Here is an 18,160-nt window from a genome sequence, read left to right on the forward strand (position 1 = left end):
TTTATGGATCGGGCCGTACGTTCCTCGGCACTAACATATTATATTTATGGATCGGGCTGTACGTTCCACAGCACTATCAGTTATATTATAATCTATGCCTATCATACGCCGTAGAGTCGGTTTCTGTCATATAGATTTACGCAGATATTCTCAGATGTTAGCCACAGATGGATTCAATTAATGAGACTGGTTTTCATGATTGGTCTGTACTTGATGTTCTTATGCTTTATATACTCAGTACATATTCCGTACTGACCCCCTTTCTTCCGGGGGCTGCGTTTTATGCCCGCGGGTACAGATAGGCGGTTTGGCGACCCTTCAGCATAGGACTCCTACTCAGCTGTCTTGGAGAGCTCCATTGTTCCGGAGTTTAGACTTTTGGTACAGATCTTATGATATATATATATATATATATATATATATATATATATATATATATATATATATATATATATATATATATATATATATATATATATGTTTATCCAGGGGTGTCCCGTCATATTTCACTGTTAGTACTCTTAGAGGTCTATAGACATATGTGTGGGTTGTGTATAAGTTCTGTTCAGCTGTGTCTATACGATGTGCTATGATATGATGTTCGTCTGTAGCGGCAGCCTTGTCGGCTTGCATATGATATTTATATGTAGTGGCAGCCTTGTCGGCTTGCATATGATATTGATATGTAGTGGCAGCCTTGTCGACTTGCGTGTCATTTTATGATTTGATTAGTTGTGACTCCTCAGGAGACAGTTTATCTGGATATGTATATACGTGACGACGTTATGAACCTTGGAGTTCTTTTGCAAGTTTCCATATTGCTCTTAGATTCAGTTTGACTATATCCAACAGGTACGTATACGAGTGTCAAGGTCAGGTACTAGTCATGGCCCACGGGATTGGGTTGTGACATTAAGATCATGATACATTTTCGTTTCTCCTGGGTGGACAGAATAACGGGAACAATGAGCTTCTCTCAATATTTGGTGGCGTAATCCTGCCACATCGGGAACACATAATCTGGCTCGGCATCGGAGAACTCCATCTCCTGAGATCTCAAATAGTGACTTCTCCTTCTGAGGGAGTGTATCTCTGTAATGAATTAGCATGGGATCTTTATATTGTCGCTTCTTCACTTCCACTACTAGCGATGAGACTGCTGAATTCCGAATGGTAGCTCCCATACTACCTGAGTCCACTACTCGAACTTCCAGGCTAGCTAACTGCTGGAGCTCACGAGCCATTTCTCTTTTTCTCTGGCCGAACATCACACAAACTTCCCATAGATATACGGCTAAGAGCATCGGCCACAACATTCGCCTTTTCGGGGTGATATAGGATATCAACATCATAATTTTTTAGCAATTCCAACCATCGTTGTTGCCGCAAATTCAACTCTTTCTGCTAGAAGATATGCTGAAGGCTCTTATTATCTATATAAATATCCACATGGGCACCATACAAATAATTTCTCCACATCTTCAATGCATGAATCACCGCCGCCATTTCAAGATCATGGGTTGGATAAATTTTTCTCATGTTTCCGCAATTGCCTTGAAGCATGCGCAATAACCTTACCATGTTGCATCAATACATAGCCTAGCCCAGTGCCTAAAGTATCACAGTAATCAACATAACCTTCCAATCCCTCTGGAAGTGTCAGGACTGGGGCAGAAGTTAACCTATCCTTTAGCTCTTGGAAACCACGTTCGCAAGAATCTGTCCATTGAAACTTTGCTGATTTCTGGGTCAGCTTTGTGAGTGGTGCAGAAATAAAAGAAAAGTCTTCTACAAATCTCCTGTAATAACCTGCTAAGCACAGAAAACTACGAACCTTCATAGGAGTCGTGGGCCTTGGCCAAGTCTTCACGGCCTCAATTTTTTGGCTATCTACCCGAATACCATCGGCTGAAACAATGTGCCCCAAAAATGTCACTGAGTTCAACCAAAACTCACACTTAGAAAATTTGGTAAATAACTCTCGAGTTTGAAGAACTCTAAGGATGGTACACAAATGATCTGCATGTTCTGCCTCGGACCTAGAATACACCAAGATATCGTCGATGAGCACAATTACAAATAAATCTAGGAAGGGCCTGAACACATTGTTCATTAAATCCATAAATACTGCCAGTGCATTAGTTAGCCCCAATGACATCACCCGGAACTCAAAATGGCCATATCTTGTTCTGAAGGCTGTCTTAGGGATATATTTCTCTCTAACTCTCACTTGATGAGACCCGGATCTCAAATCTATATTTGAGAACCTTTTGGCGCCTTGTAATTGGTCAAATAAGTGATCAATCCTCAGAAGAGGATATTTATTCTTAACTGTCACCTTATTCAGTTGCCAATAGTCAATGAACATTCGCAAGGAGCCATCTTTCCTTAGGACAAACAACACGGGTGCTCCCCATGCGGATGAACTAGGCCTAATAAAACCTTTCTCAAGCAAGTCCTTCAATTGCTTCTTCAATTCTTTTAACTCTACGGGAGCCATTCTGTAAGGAGGGATAGATATAGGTTTTGTATCCGGTAGCACAACTATAGCAAAGCAATCTCCCGCTCTGGAGAGAGGCCTAGGAGCTCTTCCGGGAACACATTCGGAAACTCATTCACCACGGGGACTGACTGAAGGGCTGGCGGTTCAGCTTCTACATCTTGAACCCAAACTAGATGGTAAATACAACCCTTTGTGATCATCTTTCTTGCCTTTAGATAGGAAATAAACCTATTTTTTGGTGACGCAGTATTTCCTTTCCATTCTAAAAGTGGTTCCCCCGGAAATTGGAAGCGAACCATTTTCATTCTACAATCAACATTGGCATAGCAAGAAGCCAACCAACCCATGCCAATAATAACATCAAAATCCACCATTTTAACTCATGTAAGTCAACCATAGTACTTTGGTCACAAATCACAACTACACAATTTCTATATACTCGGCTAGCTATTACCAATTCACCAATGGGTGTAGGCACCTCAAAAGGTTTGATCGACTCCGGTTTGACTCCAAATCGACCTGAAATATATGGAGTAACATATAACAATGTGGAGCCCGGATCTATCAAAGCATATACATCATGAGAAAATACTGATAATATACCTATGACAACATCAAGAGTGATATGAACCCTAGTGAGCTTCTTAAACTTGATTCACTTGAATTTATGATATGAACCCTTGATATCCTTTGTATTCTTGAAGATGAAATATGTATAACCCTCTAGAAGTCTTGAGAGATATGGAGAAGTGGAAAGAATGAGAAAATAAGAGTGGGAATATGTATTTATACTTGCAACTTATTCAGCCCGCTAGGTATTACACGGATAACTTATACGGTCCGTATAACATTATACGGTCCGTATAAGTGTCCGTGTTCACCATTAGGGAAAACATCTTCCTGTTGGGTGTTATACGGACCCTTATACGGACTGTATAAGCGGTCGTATAACCCCATTTCTCAGAAATTGTTTCCGTCGTTCGTTTGATCTCTAATCCTTATGGAACTTTCTTGACACTTGTTTAACACTTCATTACCAATATAAGGGGCATTATAACTCTTCTTTAAGACATCATCAAGTCGAAATTAACTCGATACTTTACACATCCTTCTTCAAGATACAACTTGTGCTCGACATTCTTTAACGAACTTTCTTCTCTTACTTCCAATGTCTTTGAAATATTAATTAAAACCTTTAAATAACCTTTCTTAGTTATAGAAACATCGTGTACTCCTTACCCTACGTTATCCTATTCACTAGGCAACAACATGAAATTTTCCGAGGTGCAACAACTTGAAGGGGGATTTTGGATGGATTTAAGATTAGATTGAATATAATTCCTTAATTATGGTATTGTTGATGTTATTATTGTTGTTTGGGAGTTGTGTTAGAGTTTGGTGGAAGTTGAAAAAATAGGGGAAGTGATGCCCAAATTCCGTTATCTCGCTAATTACTCTAGTTTAAACTTAAGGGTGTTTTCAAGACTTAACCTTAGTATGACTTCTCTTGAAAGTAGATTTACGAGCTTGGTCGGTGAAACATTAAGTAGTTAAGAAGACATAAAAGTATGTAAGGATAACCGTTTCTTCCTAAAGGCATGATTCTCTTATTGTGTACCCATACTTGATATCCATAATGTCCTACTTCCCAGAAATTCTAGAAACTCATGATTTTCAAGGTTCTTATGATATTGTTGATAAAAATTCTTCATGACGATGATGATAATGATGATGATGATGATGATTGCATTCCTAAAGATATCAAATCTTATAGTTCTTAATGTTTTCATGATATTATTGAGTTTATTCATTGTTGTTGATCTCACCTTATGGTAGTTGTCCTTTCAAGGTGGGATATAGTGATGATGATGATTCCATAATAGAAATTGGAGGTTTACCGACCTTATATCACTCCGATAGAGTTGTAATTATTCCTTTGGATACTCATGCATGTCATTATATATATAGGTAGCTATTTTCTAACACCAACCCTATATAGCTGTATGGAATCTATTTTGCAAGCCATTGCAGTTGGGTACGAAAAAAACACCGAGCCTTGTTATGGCTGGGTACAGGTGACACCGAGACTATATATATAGACACACACACACATGTGTGTGTGTCTGTGTGTGTGTATGTATGGAATGTTTATTTTAGAGAAAGATTAAGTATGCATGACAGTCGTCTTAAGAGGTATAAATTGATCCCTTTATCTTCATATTTTCATCATGTTGTTATTCATGCTTTGCATACTCAATACATTATTCGTATTGACGTCCTTTTTGTTTGTAGACATTGCGTTCATACCCCTAGGTAGACAGGGAGACGGACCAGCACCCTAGACTGCGTTATCAGCGATTGCATAGAAGTGCTCCATTGATCCGAAGCTGCAATTTAGTTAGTATTATTCTTTTGTGTACATACTTGGGCATGGCGGGGTCCAGTCCCATTCTTATGATATTACATACTCCATGTAGTAGCTTGTAGATGGATGTATATCGGTAGATATCCCTTAAACTTATCGGTTCATATTTTGTATATCATTTTTGTAGCCTTGCCAGCTTGTACATATGGGCATATTTACTGATGTTTAGGTAGACGTGCATATGTTCGATGGAACTTGTGTGTCTTCAGTTCATGGTAATTATGAGTTAGCCATGTGGCTCACCTAGATATGATTATGAGAGGTATGTTAAGAGGTGCTTGGTATGTTAGCTTCGGGTGCCCGTCATGACCCTCCGGTTGGGTCGTGACAAAAGTGGTATCAGAACAGTCCATCCTAGGGTGTGTCTACGAGCCGTGCCCAGTAGAGTCTTGTTTATGGGTGTGAAGTGTGCCACACTTATAAACAGGAGGCTGCAGGCATTTAGGAATGATTGACCCTTCTTTCTCATCTTAGATCGTGCGATAAAGCCATGTTGTGAAGACTCTTTTTTTTCCTGATAAGTGTGTTATGATTTCAGTGATGCCTATGAAGAGAAAAGCTATAACAGCCCAGAAGGGCAAGACAGTGGCAGGTAGGAGGACTGAGCGGGAACTGTTGATAGATATAAAGGAGGGAGAGTCTTAGAATGAGGTTCCATCTCGGTCCTCTTACACTCCACTCGCTCCACAGGAGCATGGAGAAGCTTCGACTCGAACTCCGGTACCTCCAATTCCTCCACCGGATGCCTTAAGTTAGGAGATGAGGGAGGGTATTATATTATTGACCCAGTTAGTAGCATCCCAGGCTCAGCGGCAAGGTACGGGTCATGGAGATAGAGCTGTCAGTGCCAGAGTCCATGATTTCATTAGTTAGGACCCTACATAATTCTTTGGGTCAAAATCGGATGAGAACTCGCAGAACTTCATTGATAGAATGTTGAGAACATTGCGGGTAATGCATGCTTTGGATGTTGAGTCGGTAGAGTTGGCCTCCTATAGATTACAGGATGTTGTTGTTCATTGGTACATATTTTGGATGTCTTCTAGAAGGGTTAATGCCTCTCTACCGGTATGGAAAGAGTTTGTAGGTGCTTTTCTCCGACACTATTTACCGCTAGAGGTTCGGCCAGAAGCAGCCGTATTCTAGGTACTCAGGTCATTTAGCAGCTAGTGCACCTCCACGATTTGCGGGCCATAGATTTGGTCAACCTATTCACTCTGGACCGGGTTAGAGTTTCAGAGCTTCGGGTTCTTATTATAGGGGTGATTCAGGATAGATGAGGCCACCTTTACCATGATGTACTTAGTGTGGTAAGTTACATTGGGAACAGTGTAAATCAAGTTCTGATGTTTGTTATGTCTACGGTTATCCAGGCCATATTATGCGTGACTGTCCATCGAGAGGTGGTAGAGGTATGGTCCATCCCACATGATCAACATCTGATTCTTCATCTTCTGTATACCCTTTGGGGCAAAGCTCACAGGCACCAATAGGCCGTGGTACTGGTAGAGGAGGAGCGTCTTGTTCGAGTGGTCCTCAGCGCCGTATCTATACACTGGCTAGAGATAGGATCTTGAGTCTTCCCCCGATGTTGTCACAAATATATTATCAGTATCTTCTCATGATGTATATGCATTGATTGATCCAGGTTCTATATTGTCTTATATTACTCCTTATATTGTCTATCGTATTGGGGTGAACCTTGAGCCAATTAAACCTTTCAAGGTGTCTACACCCGTTGGTGATCTAGTGATAGCTAGTCGGGTATATAAAAATTGTGTGGTTATAGTCTGTGACCGTTGCACCATGGCAGATTTTGTTGAGTTGAGTATGGTAGATTTTGATGTCATTATTGGTATGGATTGGTTAGGTTCTTGTTCTGCCAATGTTGATTGTAGAACAAAAATGGTTCGTTTCCAATTTTCGGAAGAACCAGTTTTAGAGTGGAAGGGCAATACAATGTCTCCGAGGGGTACATTTATTTCCTACCTCAAGGCAAGAAAGATGATTGCTAAAGGTTGTATTGATCATCTAGTTCAGGTACAAGATACAGAAGTAAATTCGCCAACTCTTCAATCTGTCCCAGTAGTGAACGAGTTTTCATATGTGTTTCCAGACGAGCTTCTAGGCCTTCCACCCGAATGAGAGATTGATTTTGCTATTTATGTGCTACCAGATACTAAGCCCATATCTATTTGTCCTTATAGAATGGCTCCTGCAGAGTTGAAAGAGTTGAAGGAGCAATTGAAGGATTTGCTCTAGAAAGGCATTATTAGGCCTAGTTCTCCGCCTTGGGGAGCACCTATGTTATTTCTAAGAAAGAAAGATGGTTCCTTACGAATGTGTATCGATTACAGACAGCTGAATAAGGTGACGATAAAGAATAAATACCCACTTCCAAGGATTGATGGTTTATTTTATCAGTTCCAGGGTGCCAAATGGTTCTCAAAGATAGATTTAAGATCAGGGTACCACCGAGTGAGAGTTAGAGAGAAGGACATTCTGAAGACAGCCTTTAGAACTAGATATGGTCATTTCGAGTTTCGGTTAATATTGCTCAGGTTGACGAATACACCGGTGGTGTTCGTGGATTTAATGAATAGTGTGTTCGGGCCTTTTCTTGATTCATTTGTGATTGTGTTTATCGATGATATACTAGTATATTCTCGATCTGAGGTAGAGCATACAGATCATTTACGTGTCGTCCTTAGAGTTCTTTAGGCTCAAGAGCTATATGCAAAGTTCTTGAAATGTGAGTTCTAGTTGATTCTGTGACTTTTCTGGGGCATATTATTTTAGCTGATAGTATTTAGGTGGATATCCAGAAGATTGAAGCTGTAAAGACTTGGCTGAGACCTACAACACCTACGGAGGTTCGTAGTTTTCTGGGCTTAGCAGGTTATTGCAGAAGATTTGTAGAAGGCTTTTCTTCTATTTCTGCACCACTGACGAAGCTGATTTAGAAATCAGCTAAATTTCATATGGACGGATGCTTGTGAGCTTAGTTTTCAGGAGTTGAAAAATAGATTAACTTCGGTCCTGGTTTTGACACTTCCAGAAGGATCGGAGGGCTATGTTATTTATTGTGATACTCCAGGCATGGGGTAAGGTTGTGGGTTGATGCAACATAGTAAAGTTATTTCTTATGCTTCAAGGCAGTTGCGAAAACACGAGAAAAACTACTCGACCCATGATCTAGACTTGGTTGCTGTGATTCATGCATTGAAGATGTGGAGGCATTATTTGTGTGGTGTTCATGTTGATATTTACACAGATCACAAGAGTCTCTAGTATATTTTCAAGCAGAAAGAACTAATTTTGCGGCAAAGGCGAGGGTTGGAAGTGTTAAAAGATTATGATATTAGCATCTTCTATCATCCGGGGAATGCGAACGTCGTCACCGATGCTCTCAGCCGTAGATCCATGGGTAGCTTATGTAAGGTCCAATTGGAGAAGATGGAGTTAGCTCGTGAACTTCAATAGTTTGGGAGTTCCATTAATGACTCGGGCAATACGGAAGTTACTATCCAGAATTCAGCTGTTTCATCTCTAGTAGTAGAGGTGAAAGAGAGCCAATAAGGGGATCCCATATTAATTCACTACGGAGATACACTTCCTCAGAAGAAAAAGTCACCCTTTGTTCCTAATGTTGCGAGGTTACGTCACCAGATTTTGGAAGAGGCCCATTGTTCTCGTTCTTTTGTTCATCCGGGAGCGATAAAAATGTATCATGATCTTAAATTCATTTATTGGTGGGACAGAATGAAGAAAGACATAGCAGAGTTTGTAAGTCAATGTCCTAACTGTCAGCAGGTGAAGATCGAGCATCAGAAGCATAGGGGATTGTTGCAAGCCATGAAAATTCAGACTTGGAAATGGAAAGTAGTTAATATGGATTTCATTACAGGCTTGCCTCGCTCTCAGCGTAAGTATGATTCTATATGGGTCATTGTGCATAGACTCACAAAATCAGCTCATTTCCTGCCAGTCAGAGCTACATACTCTGTTGAAGACTATGCGAAGCTTTATATCAAAGACATAGTACGACTCCATGGTTTTCCAATATCCATTATTTCTGATAGAGGAGCACAATTTACAACTAATTTCTGGAGGTTTTTCCAAGAAGGTTTGGGGACTTGGGTGAGTCTTGGCATAGTATCTCATCCATAGACTGATGGAAGCACCCTGAAGCTGGTCAAATAAATCATCAATATGAGGCATAGGACACTTGTTATGAATGGTAACTTTGTTCGGCTGGCGATAATCGATGCACATCCTCATAGATCCATCTGTCTTCTTCATAAATAACACACGAGCACCCCAAGGAGAGACACTCGGTCTAATGAACCCCTTGCTCAATAAATCCTACAACTGCTCCTTAAGCTCTCTCAACTCGGTGGGTGCCATCTGATATGACGAAATAGAAATCGGGTACACTTTGGAAATTTGGCATTGTGTGCACTGTAAGTGAAAAATAACGCAAGCCTAAAGTGGACATGAAGACTTTATAAGGGTAAGGAGGGCATATGATAATTTTAAGTGTGTACCTTAAGGTTTTGGAGTTAAATGAATCAACAGAAGTAAGTTTGTTGAGAGATTGGAAACTTAAGCGATGTCTTGGGGAGATTTCGTGTTATTTTAGTTATACATTGTGCTTAGCATCACCTTGATAGGAATATATAGGGATCCTTATATAGTTGATTAAGGTTTATACAAGCTCCAAGAAGGTTCCATAAGGATTGAAGGTCAAACGAATCGAAAAGAATGCATTTTCGCGAAATCAGGAAATCTGGGCAATGTGCGACTGCATACTCAATATGCTGAGCCGCATATTGGCCGCCAACTCACCAAATTGGATGGTCTCACTTCCTATCACCTTCCGTAAGGAAAGGAGGGGAGATGGGCCCGCATACTCATTATGCTGAGCCGCATCTCCACCGCAAATTGCAGTGCGGGGGGGGGGGGGGGGGGGGGGTAGGGGGGTGTGCGACTTTAAGACCTTTTTAAGTTTCAAAGGACCTCATTTTTAATATCCTCCTCCCATACTTATCTCCCCACATTGTTATAAATTTATTGAGAGTTCTTGAAGGTTCCATAATATTCCAAACCCATCTATATCATCAAGAGAGAAGATCAAACTTCAAAACCTCAAGATAAATCCATGGAAGATGATGGTTCTTGTTTCTCTCCAAAGTTGTGATGAAATTGGTCTTGGAAGGAGTTGAGTAAGGTGAAGTTTTTCTATTATAAGATATGTTCTCCATCCTATTACTATGATTGAGTTGGTTTAAAGTTTTTAGTAACTCCTGGAAAGGAAAAGAATTAAAGTGGAGAAATCATAAAGTGTTAAATTGAAGTTAATGAATATAAGGTGAACTTAAAGGGGGATTTAAGATTTAATTGAATATAATTCCTTGATTATGGTATTGTTGATGTTATTATTGTTGTTTGAGAGTTGTGTTGGATTTTGGTGGAAGTTGATAAAATAGGGGAAGTGATGCCCAAATTCCGTTATCTCGCTAATTACTCTAGTTTAAACTTAAGGGTGTTTTCAAGACTTAACCTTAGTATGAATTCTCTTGAATGTAGATTTGCGAGCTTGGTCGGTGAAACTTTAAGTAGTTAAGAAGACATAAAGGTATGTAAGGATAACCCTTTCATCCTAAAGGCATGATTCCCTTATTGTGAACCCATACATGATATCCATAATGTCCTACTTCCCAGAAATTCTAGAAACTCATGATTTTCAAGGTTCTTATGGTATTGTTGATAAAAGTTCTTTACGATGATGATGATGATGATTCCATTCCTAAAGGTATCAAAGCTTATAGTTCTTAATGTTTTCATGATATTATGGAGTTTATTTATTGTTGTTGATCTCACCTTATGGTAGTTGTCCTTTCAAGGTGGGATATAGCGATGATGATGATTACATAATAGAAATAGGAGGTTTACCAACCTTATGTCACTCCAATAGAGTTTTAATGCTTCCTTTGAATACTCATGGATGTCATTATATATATATATATATATATATATATATATCTATTTTCTAGCACCAAGCCTATATAGCCGAGTACGATATCTATTGTGCACACCACTGCAGTTGGGTACAGAAAACACCGAGCCTTATTATGGCCGGGTACGAGTGACACCGAGCCTATGTGGCCGGGTTATATACATGCATATATATATATACATGCATATATATATATATATATATATATATATATATATATATATATATATATATATATATATATATATATATATATCTGTGTGTATATATGTATATATGTGTGTGTATGTATGTATATACAGAGCCGGGTACGATATCTATTGTGCACACCACTGCAGTTGGGTACGGAAAACACCGAGCTTTGTTATGGCCGGGTACGGGTGACACCGAACCTGTGTGGCCGGGTTATATGTATTTATATATATATATATATATATATATATATATATATCTCAATATATATATATATATATGGAATGTTTCCTTTAAAGAAAGATTAAGTATGCATGACAGTCGTCTTAAGAGGTATTATGAGGTATAAATTGATCCCTTTATCATAAGTTATCTTCATGTTTTCATCATGTTGCTATTCATGCCTAAAATACTCAGTACATTATTCGTGCTGACGTTCTTTTTATTTGTGAATGTTGTGTTCATGCCTACAGTTTAGTGGGTATTATTCTTTTATGTACTTACTTGGGCATGGCAGGGTCCTGTCCCGTCTTTATGATATTACATACTCCATGTAGTGGCTCGTAGATAGATGTATATAGCTAGATATCCCATAACCTTATCGGTTCACATTCTGTATATCATTTTTGTGGCCTTGTCGTCTTGTATATATGGGCATAGTTACTGATGTTTATATAGACGTGCATATGTTCGATGGAACTTGTGTGTCTTCAGTTCGTGGTAATTATGAGTTAGCCATGTGCTCAACTAGATATGATTATGAGAGGTATGTTAAGAGGTGCTTGGTAGGTTAGCTCCGGGTGCCCATCATGACCCCCGGTTGGGTCGTGACAGGCGGGTGCCCGGATCCAAGTTAAAACCAAAGTCAATGTCACGATCGGGTGGCATGCCCGGCAGATCGGATAGGAATACCTTTGCTAACTCACTCACAATAGGAATGGACTCAAGGGGTGGAGATGCAATAGTTGTGTCACGTACATGAGCCAGAAATGCTAAATTCCCCTTGTTGACTAATTTCTTTGTCTGAAGAAAGGAAATAATCTTCTTCAGAGCGGGACTTGGAGTATCCCTTTAATCAAGTCTAGGAATGCCTGCATGGCTAAAGTGACTATCTTGGCATGACAGTCCAAGATCGCATGATAAGGAGAATGTTAGGTCATACTAAAATAATATTAAAATCCACCATATCAAGTATAATCAAGTCTACCCCTGTGGCATTACTCAAAAAAGAAACCAAGCACAACCAATAGACTTGATCAACCACAATAGAATCACCGACTGGAGTAGACACATGAATAGGTACTGCTATGCTATCACAAGTCCCTCCTAACAACATGATGTATAGAGACATACGAATAAGTGGATCCAGGATCAAATAATACTGCCACGACCCAATCGGAGGGCCGTGATGGGCACCCGGTGCTAACCTACCCGGGTACCTCTTAATGTACATTTTCATTCACATTTTGGTGAGCCACATGGCTTACTCATAATTTACATACATCAATAGTGCTAATCTCATTGGGAAAAAACACATTTATATCATCATCAATAACGATGCCCATATCCATATACACAAGCCGACGAGGCTATCAAAATGATATACAAAATATGCGCCGACAAGGCTACAAGAAATCTAACCATACACAACTGTCTACAAGCCTCTAAGAATAGTAAGTAACTCATATAGGCGGGACAGAACCTCGCCATGCCCATATGTATGTACATAAAAGAATAGTACCCAAAGGTTGTAGCTCCGGATGAAATGGAGCTCCTCTATGTAGTCCATGAATAAGAAATCTATGGATCAAGCTAGTCTCCCTGTCCACCTGCGGGCATGACGTAGTGTCCACAAACAAAAGGACGTCAGTACGAGTAATGTACCGAGTATGTAAAGCATAATCAACATCATAGTATAAGCATAAGAGACAGAACAAGAAATAACATAAGATATAGCATAAGATGGGAGAGTCAGGAGGTAATAGAGTCATTTGTACCTCTAGTAGCCTTCATCATATCTACTTACTTGTCTTTCATAGGGGCCTTCCATTTCTAATGCTTACTTATGTACATACATTCATATATATATATATATATGTATTCATATTCATATTCATGCTCGTATCCATATCATACCTGACCATGAAGGTTCGGTGGTTCACATACCCGGCCATGACAAGGCTCGGTCATTATACATACTTGGCCCTACCAAGCCTCAGTGTTATCCGTACCCAACTGCAGTAGTGTGCATGCAATAGTTATCATACCCGGCCATGTAAGCTTGCGTATACATAAGAGTCCATAAGTATCATCAACATCATTACTATCATTGTTTTCGTTACATCTATCCTTAGAGGATGAACTATCATAAAAGGGAAGCAATAGGAACGCGAAAGTATCGAGGATCATGAGCTATAGTAATCTTAGAGATAGAGTCACTTGGAAGACATTATGGGACTCATGAAAGAATATATATCAAAGGAACCATGCCTTAATGAAAGAAGGGTTAGCCTTACATACCTCTTTGTCCTCTTAACTAATTAACGTTCACCGTCGAAGCTTGGACAATCTACATTTAGAAGGATTTATACCATGGTTAAGCCTTAATGACACTCTTAAATTCAAATTAGAATAATTCATGATCTAATGAAAATTGGGAAGCATTTCCCCTATTTCGTCAACTTCCACCATATTACAAAACAACTCCCAAACATCCATAGTACGCCCACAATATCATAATCAAGTAATCACATTCCATTAAGCCTTAAAAATTCATCCTCATATTCAACATATACCAACAACCTCACACCCATTTTAGCGCATTTTCATAAAATGCTTATTTACCACCATTACTACCTTCCATAACAACATTATATTCATTTAATACTAAGAATCATGACTCAAGTTAGCTTACTACTCAAAAACATCATAAAAGTCTACATTTAACCCTCATTTTCTACTTTCTTCTTCAACCCAAGTTTTTCAACAACTAAGCATTCATGATAACATGAAATAAGCATGAAAACTAACCTTTTACATCATGGGAAAGAGATTTGGAGCAGCTATCAACTTAGGTGAAAACCCTAGCTTCAATACTCAAGAATTCCTTATAGTCTACTAACCTTAGGTTGCCTTCTAACACATGAACACTTTGATTCTTGCCTCTTGATCTTTGTTTTCTCTTGGATTGGGGTGGAATATGCTTGGACAAGGGTTTTGAGCTCTCAAGATTTGTGGAAAATTAAAAATGTAAAATGAAATAAATGAACCAAGGCCATCTATTTATACAAAAAGTTAAAAATTTGCTTGATGGACTTATACGGACCACTTATACGGTCCGTATAATATTATACAGTCCGTATAAGTGGACCGTATAACACCAACATGGAAAAGTCCCTTTGTGTAAATGTTGAGTTATACGGACCCCCCTTATACGGACCGTATAAAGTTATACGGACCATATAAGTGGTCGTATAACTCCCAGTTGTGCGAAACTTTCTCTCGTTGATTTGTTTGACTTCCAATCCTTTTGGAACCTTCTTGGAACTTACATAATACTTCATTAACCATACACTAGGATCTGTAGTAGCCTCTCAAGACATCGCCAAATAAATATTAGCTCGATTATAGAGAAAGCCTTTCCAAACGCAACTTACATTTCACTTCCTTTAACAAACTAAATTTCACATATTCGTACAACTTCAAAGTCTTATGGTATGCGCTTTAAGCTATCTAATACTTCCCTTAGTCTCATAAGAATTCCATAGTAGCCTTAAGCTCACATTAGCCTATCTACAAGGTAACAAATCAGAAATTTCCGAGGTGTAACATTTTTCCCCCCTTAGGAACATTCGTCCTCAAATGTTAGGTTCTTAGGGATTCTATAAAAAAAATTCCAAAGTTTCCCCTAGCATTTGGCACTACCATCCTGCAACAGTAACCCAAAATATATCGCCTCACAGGGCTACAACAACAACATCAAAAACCATGGCCACACGCGGCCAGAAAAACATCAAGGAAAAACACTACATACTTGAGGCTAATGGTGTCTCTGCCTGAGTATCCTCAGAGGGTGAAAATAATTGCGGGTACCTGAACTTTATGTCCTTTTCGGCTTCCCAAGTAATTTCCTCTCTATTATTATTTCTCCATAAAACCTTTACTGAAGCTATCTCTTTGGTTCTGAGCTTTCGTACTTGCCTATCTAAAATGGCAATAAGGACTTCTTCATAAGACAATTGTTTGATAACTTGGACATCATCTATTGGTAAAATTCTAGAAGGATCTCCAATGCACTTACGAAGCGTCGATACATGGAAAACTAAGTGAACTGACTCCAAATCCAGAGGTAGATCAAATTCATAAGCCACTCGGCCTACCTTGCATACAATTTCATAAGGTCTAATCTACCGAGGGCTAAGCTTGCCCTTCTTGCCAAATCTTATGATGCCCTTCATTGGTGACACCTTAAAAAAACCCAATCTTTCAGTTTGAACTCTAAGTCTCTTCGACGATTATCTGCATAGGATTTTTGATGACTCCAGACTGTTAATAATCTATCCTGTATAAGCTTGACTTTCTTTATAGCTTGCTGGACCAAGTCCTGTCCTATAAATTTGGTCTCTCCCACTTCGAACCAATTGAGGATCTAAACTTTCGCCCATATAAAGCCTCATACGGAGCCATTTGGATGCTAGAATGATAGCTATTGTTATAAGAAAATTCAATAAGTGGTAAATGATCATCACAACTACCTCCAAAATCCAATATGCCTGCCCGTAGCATATCCTCAAGGGTCTGAATGGTACGTTCAACTTGTCCATCAATCTGTGGGTGGAATGCCGTGCTAAGATTCACCTGAGTCCCCAAACCTTCGTTGAAAGATTTCCAAAAATTAGCTATAAACTGAGTCCCTCTATCGGAGATAATAGATACTGGAACACCGTGAAGTCGCACTATCTCTCTAACATAAGGCTTTGCATAATCTTCTGCTACATATATAGTACTGACTAGTAAGAACTGAGCTGACTTTGTGAGTCTATCCACAATCACCCATATATAATCATACTTACGTCGAGAGCGGGGTAAGCCTGTAATGAAGTCCATGTTAATTACTTCCCATATCCAAGTTGGAATTTCTATAGCTTGCAACAATCCACCCAGCTTTTGGTGCTCAATTTTCACTTGCTGACAGTTAGGACATTGAGCTACGAATTCTGCTATATCTTTCTTCATCCCATTCCACTAATATATAGATTTAACATCATGATACATCTTCGTCGCTCCGGGGTGAACGGAATAACGGGAACAATTGGCTTCTATCAATATTTGGTGGCGTAATCCCGCAACATCAGGAACACATAACCTGCCTCGGCATTGGAGAACTCCATCTCCAGAAATCTCAAATGATGATTTCTCTTTCTGAGGGAGTGTATTTCTATAATGAATTAGCATGGGATCTTTGTATTGTCGCTCTTTCACTTCCACTACTAGCGACGGGACCGCTGAATTTTGAATGATATCCCCCATACTCCATGAGTCCACTACTCGAACTTCTAGGCTAGCTAACTGCTGGAGTTCATGAGCTATCTCTCTTTTCTCTAGCTGAACATCGCATAAAATTCCCATGGATCTACGGCTAAGAGCATCAGCCACCACATTTGCTTTCCCAGGATGATACAGGATGTCAACATCATAATCTTTCAACAATTCCAACCACCGTCGTTGCCGTAAATTCAATTATTTCTGCTTGAACTGAAGGCTCTTATGATGTGTATAAATATCAATGTGGATGTCATACAAATAATGTCTCCGCATCTTCAATGCATGAATTACTGCAGCTAATTCAAGATCATGGGTCAGATAATTTTTCTCATGTTTCCGCAACTGCATTGAAGCATAAGAAATCACCTTACCATGTTGCTTCAACACACAGCCTAGCCCAACGCCTGAAGCATCACAATAAACAACGTAGCCTTCCGATCCCTCAGGAAGTGTCAGGACTGGGGCAGAAGTTAATCTATCCTTTAGTTCTTGGAACTATGTTCACAAGAATCTGTCCATTAAAATTTAGCTAATTTCTGGGTTAACTTCGTGAGCGGTGCAGAAATAGAAGAAAATCCTTCTACAAATGTCCTGTAATAACCTGCTAAGCTTAGAAAACTACGAACTTCTATAGGGGCTGTGGGCCTTGGCCAAGTCTTCACAGCCTCAATCTTTTGGGTATCGACCCGAATACCATCGGCTGAAATAATACGCCCCAAAAAGGTCACGGAGTCCAACCAAAACTCACACTTAGAAAATTTGGAAAATAACTCACGAGTGTGAAGAACTCTAAGAACAGTACGTAAATGATCTACATGCTCTGCCTTTGACATAGAATATACCAGGATATCGTCGATGAACACAATCACAAATAAATCTAGGAAGGTCCTGAACACATTGTTCATCAAATCCATGAATGCGGCCGGGGCGTTAGTTAGCCCAAATGACATTACTTGAAACTCAAAATGGCTGTATCTGGTTCTGAAGGCTGTCTTAGGATTATCTTTCTCCTTAACTCGCACCTGATGATACCCAGATCTCAAATCTATCTTTGAAAACCATTTGGCGCCTTGTAATTGATCAAATAAGTCATCAATCCTTGGGAGTGGATATTTATTCTTGATCGTAACTTTATTCAGTTGCTGATAGTTAATGCACTTTCCCAAGGATCCATCTTTCTTTCGGACAAACAATACGGGTGCTGCCAATGGGGAAGAACTAGGTCTAATAAAACCCTTCTCAAGCAAGTCCTTCAGTTGCTCCTTCAACTCTTTCAACTCTGCGGGGGACATCCTATAAGGAGGAATGGATATGGGCTTTGTATCCGGTAGCACATCTATAGCGAAATCAATCTCCCGCTCTAGAGGGAGGCCAGGAAGCTCTTCCGGAAATACATCCGGAAACTCACTCACCACGGGGACAGACTAAATAGTTGGCGACTCAGCTTCTACATCTTGGACCCGAACTAGATGGTAAA

This window comes from Lycium barbarum, chromosome 7, assembly GCF_019175385.1.
Source record: "Lycium barbarum isolate Lr01 chromosome 7, ASM1917538v2, whole genome shotgun sequence".
In the NCBI taxonomy this organism is placed as follows: domain Eukaryota; kingdom Viridiplantae; phylum Streptophyta; class Magnoliopsida; order Solanales; family Solanaceae; genus Lycium; species Lycium barbarum.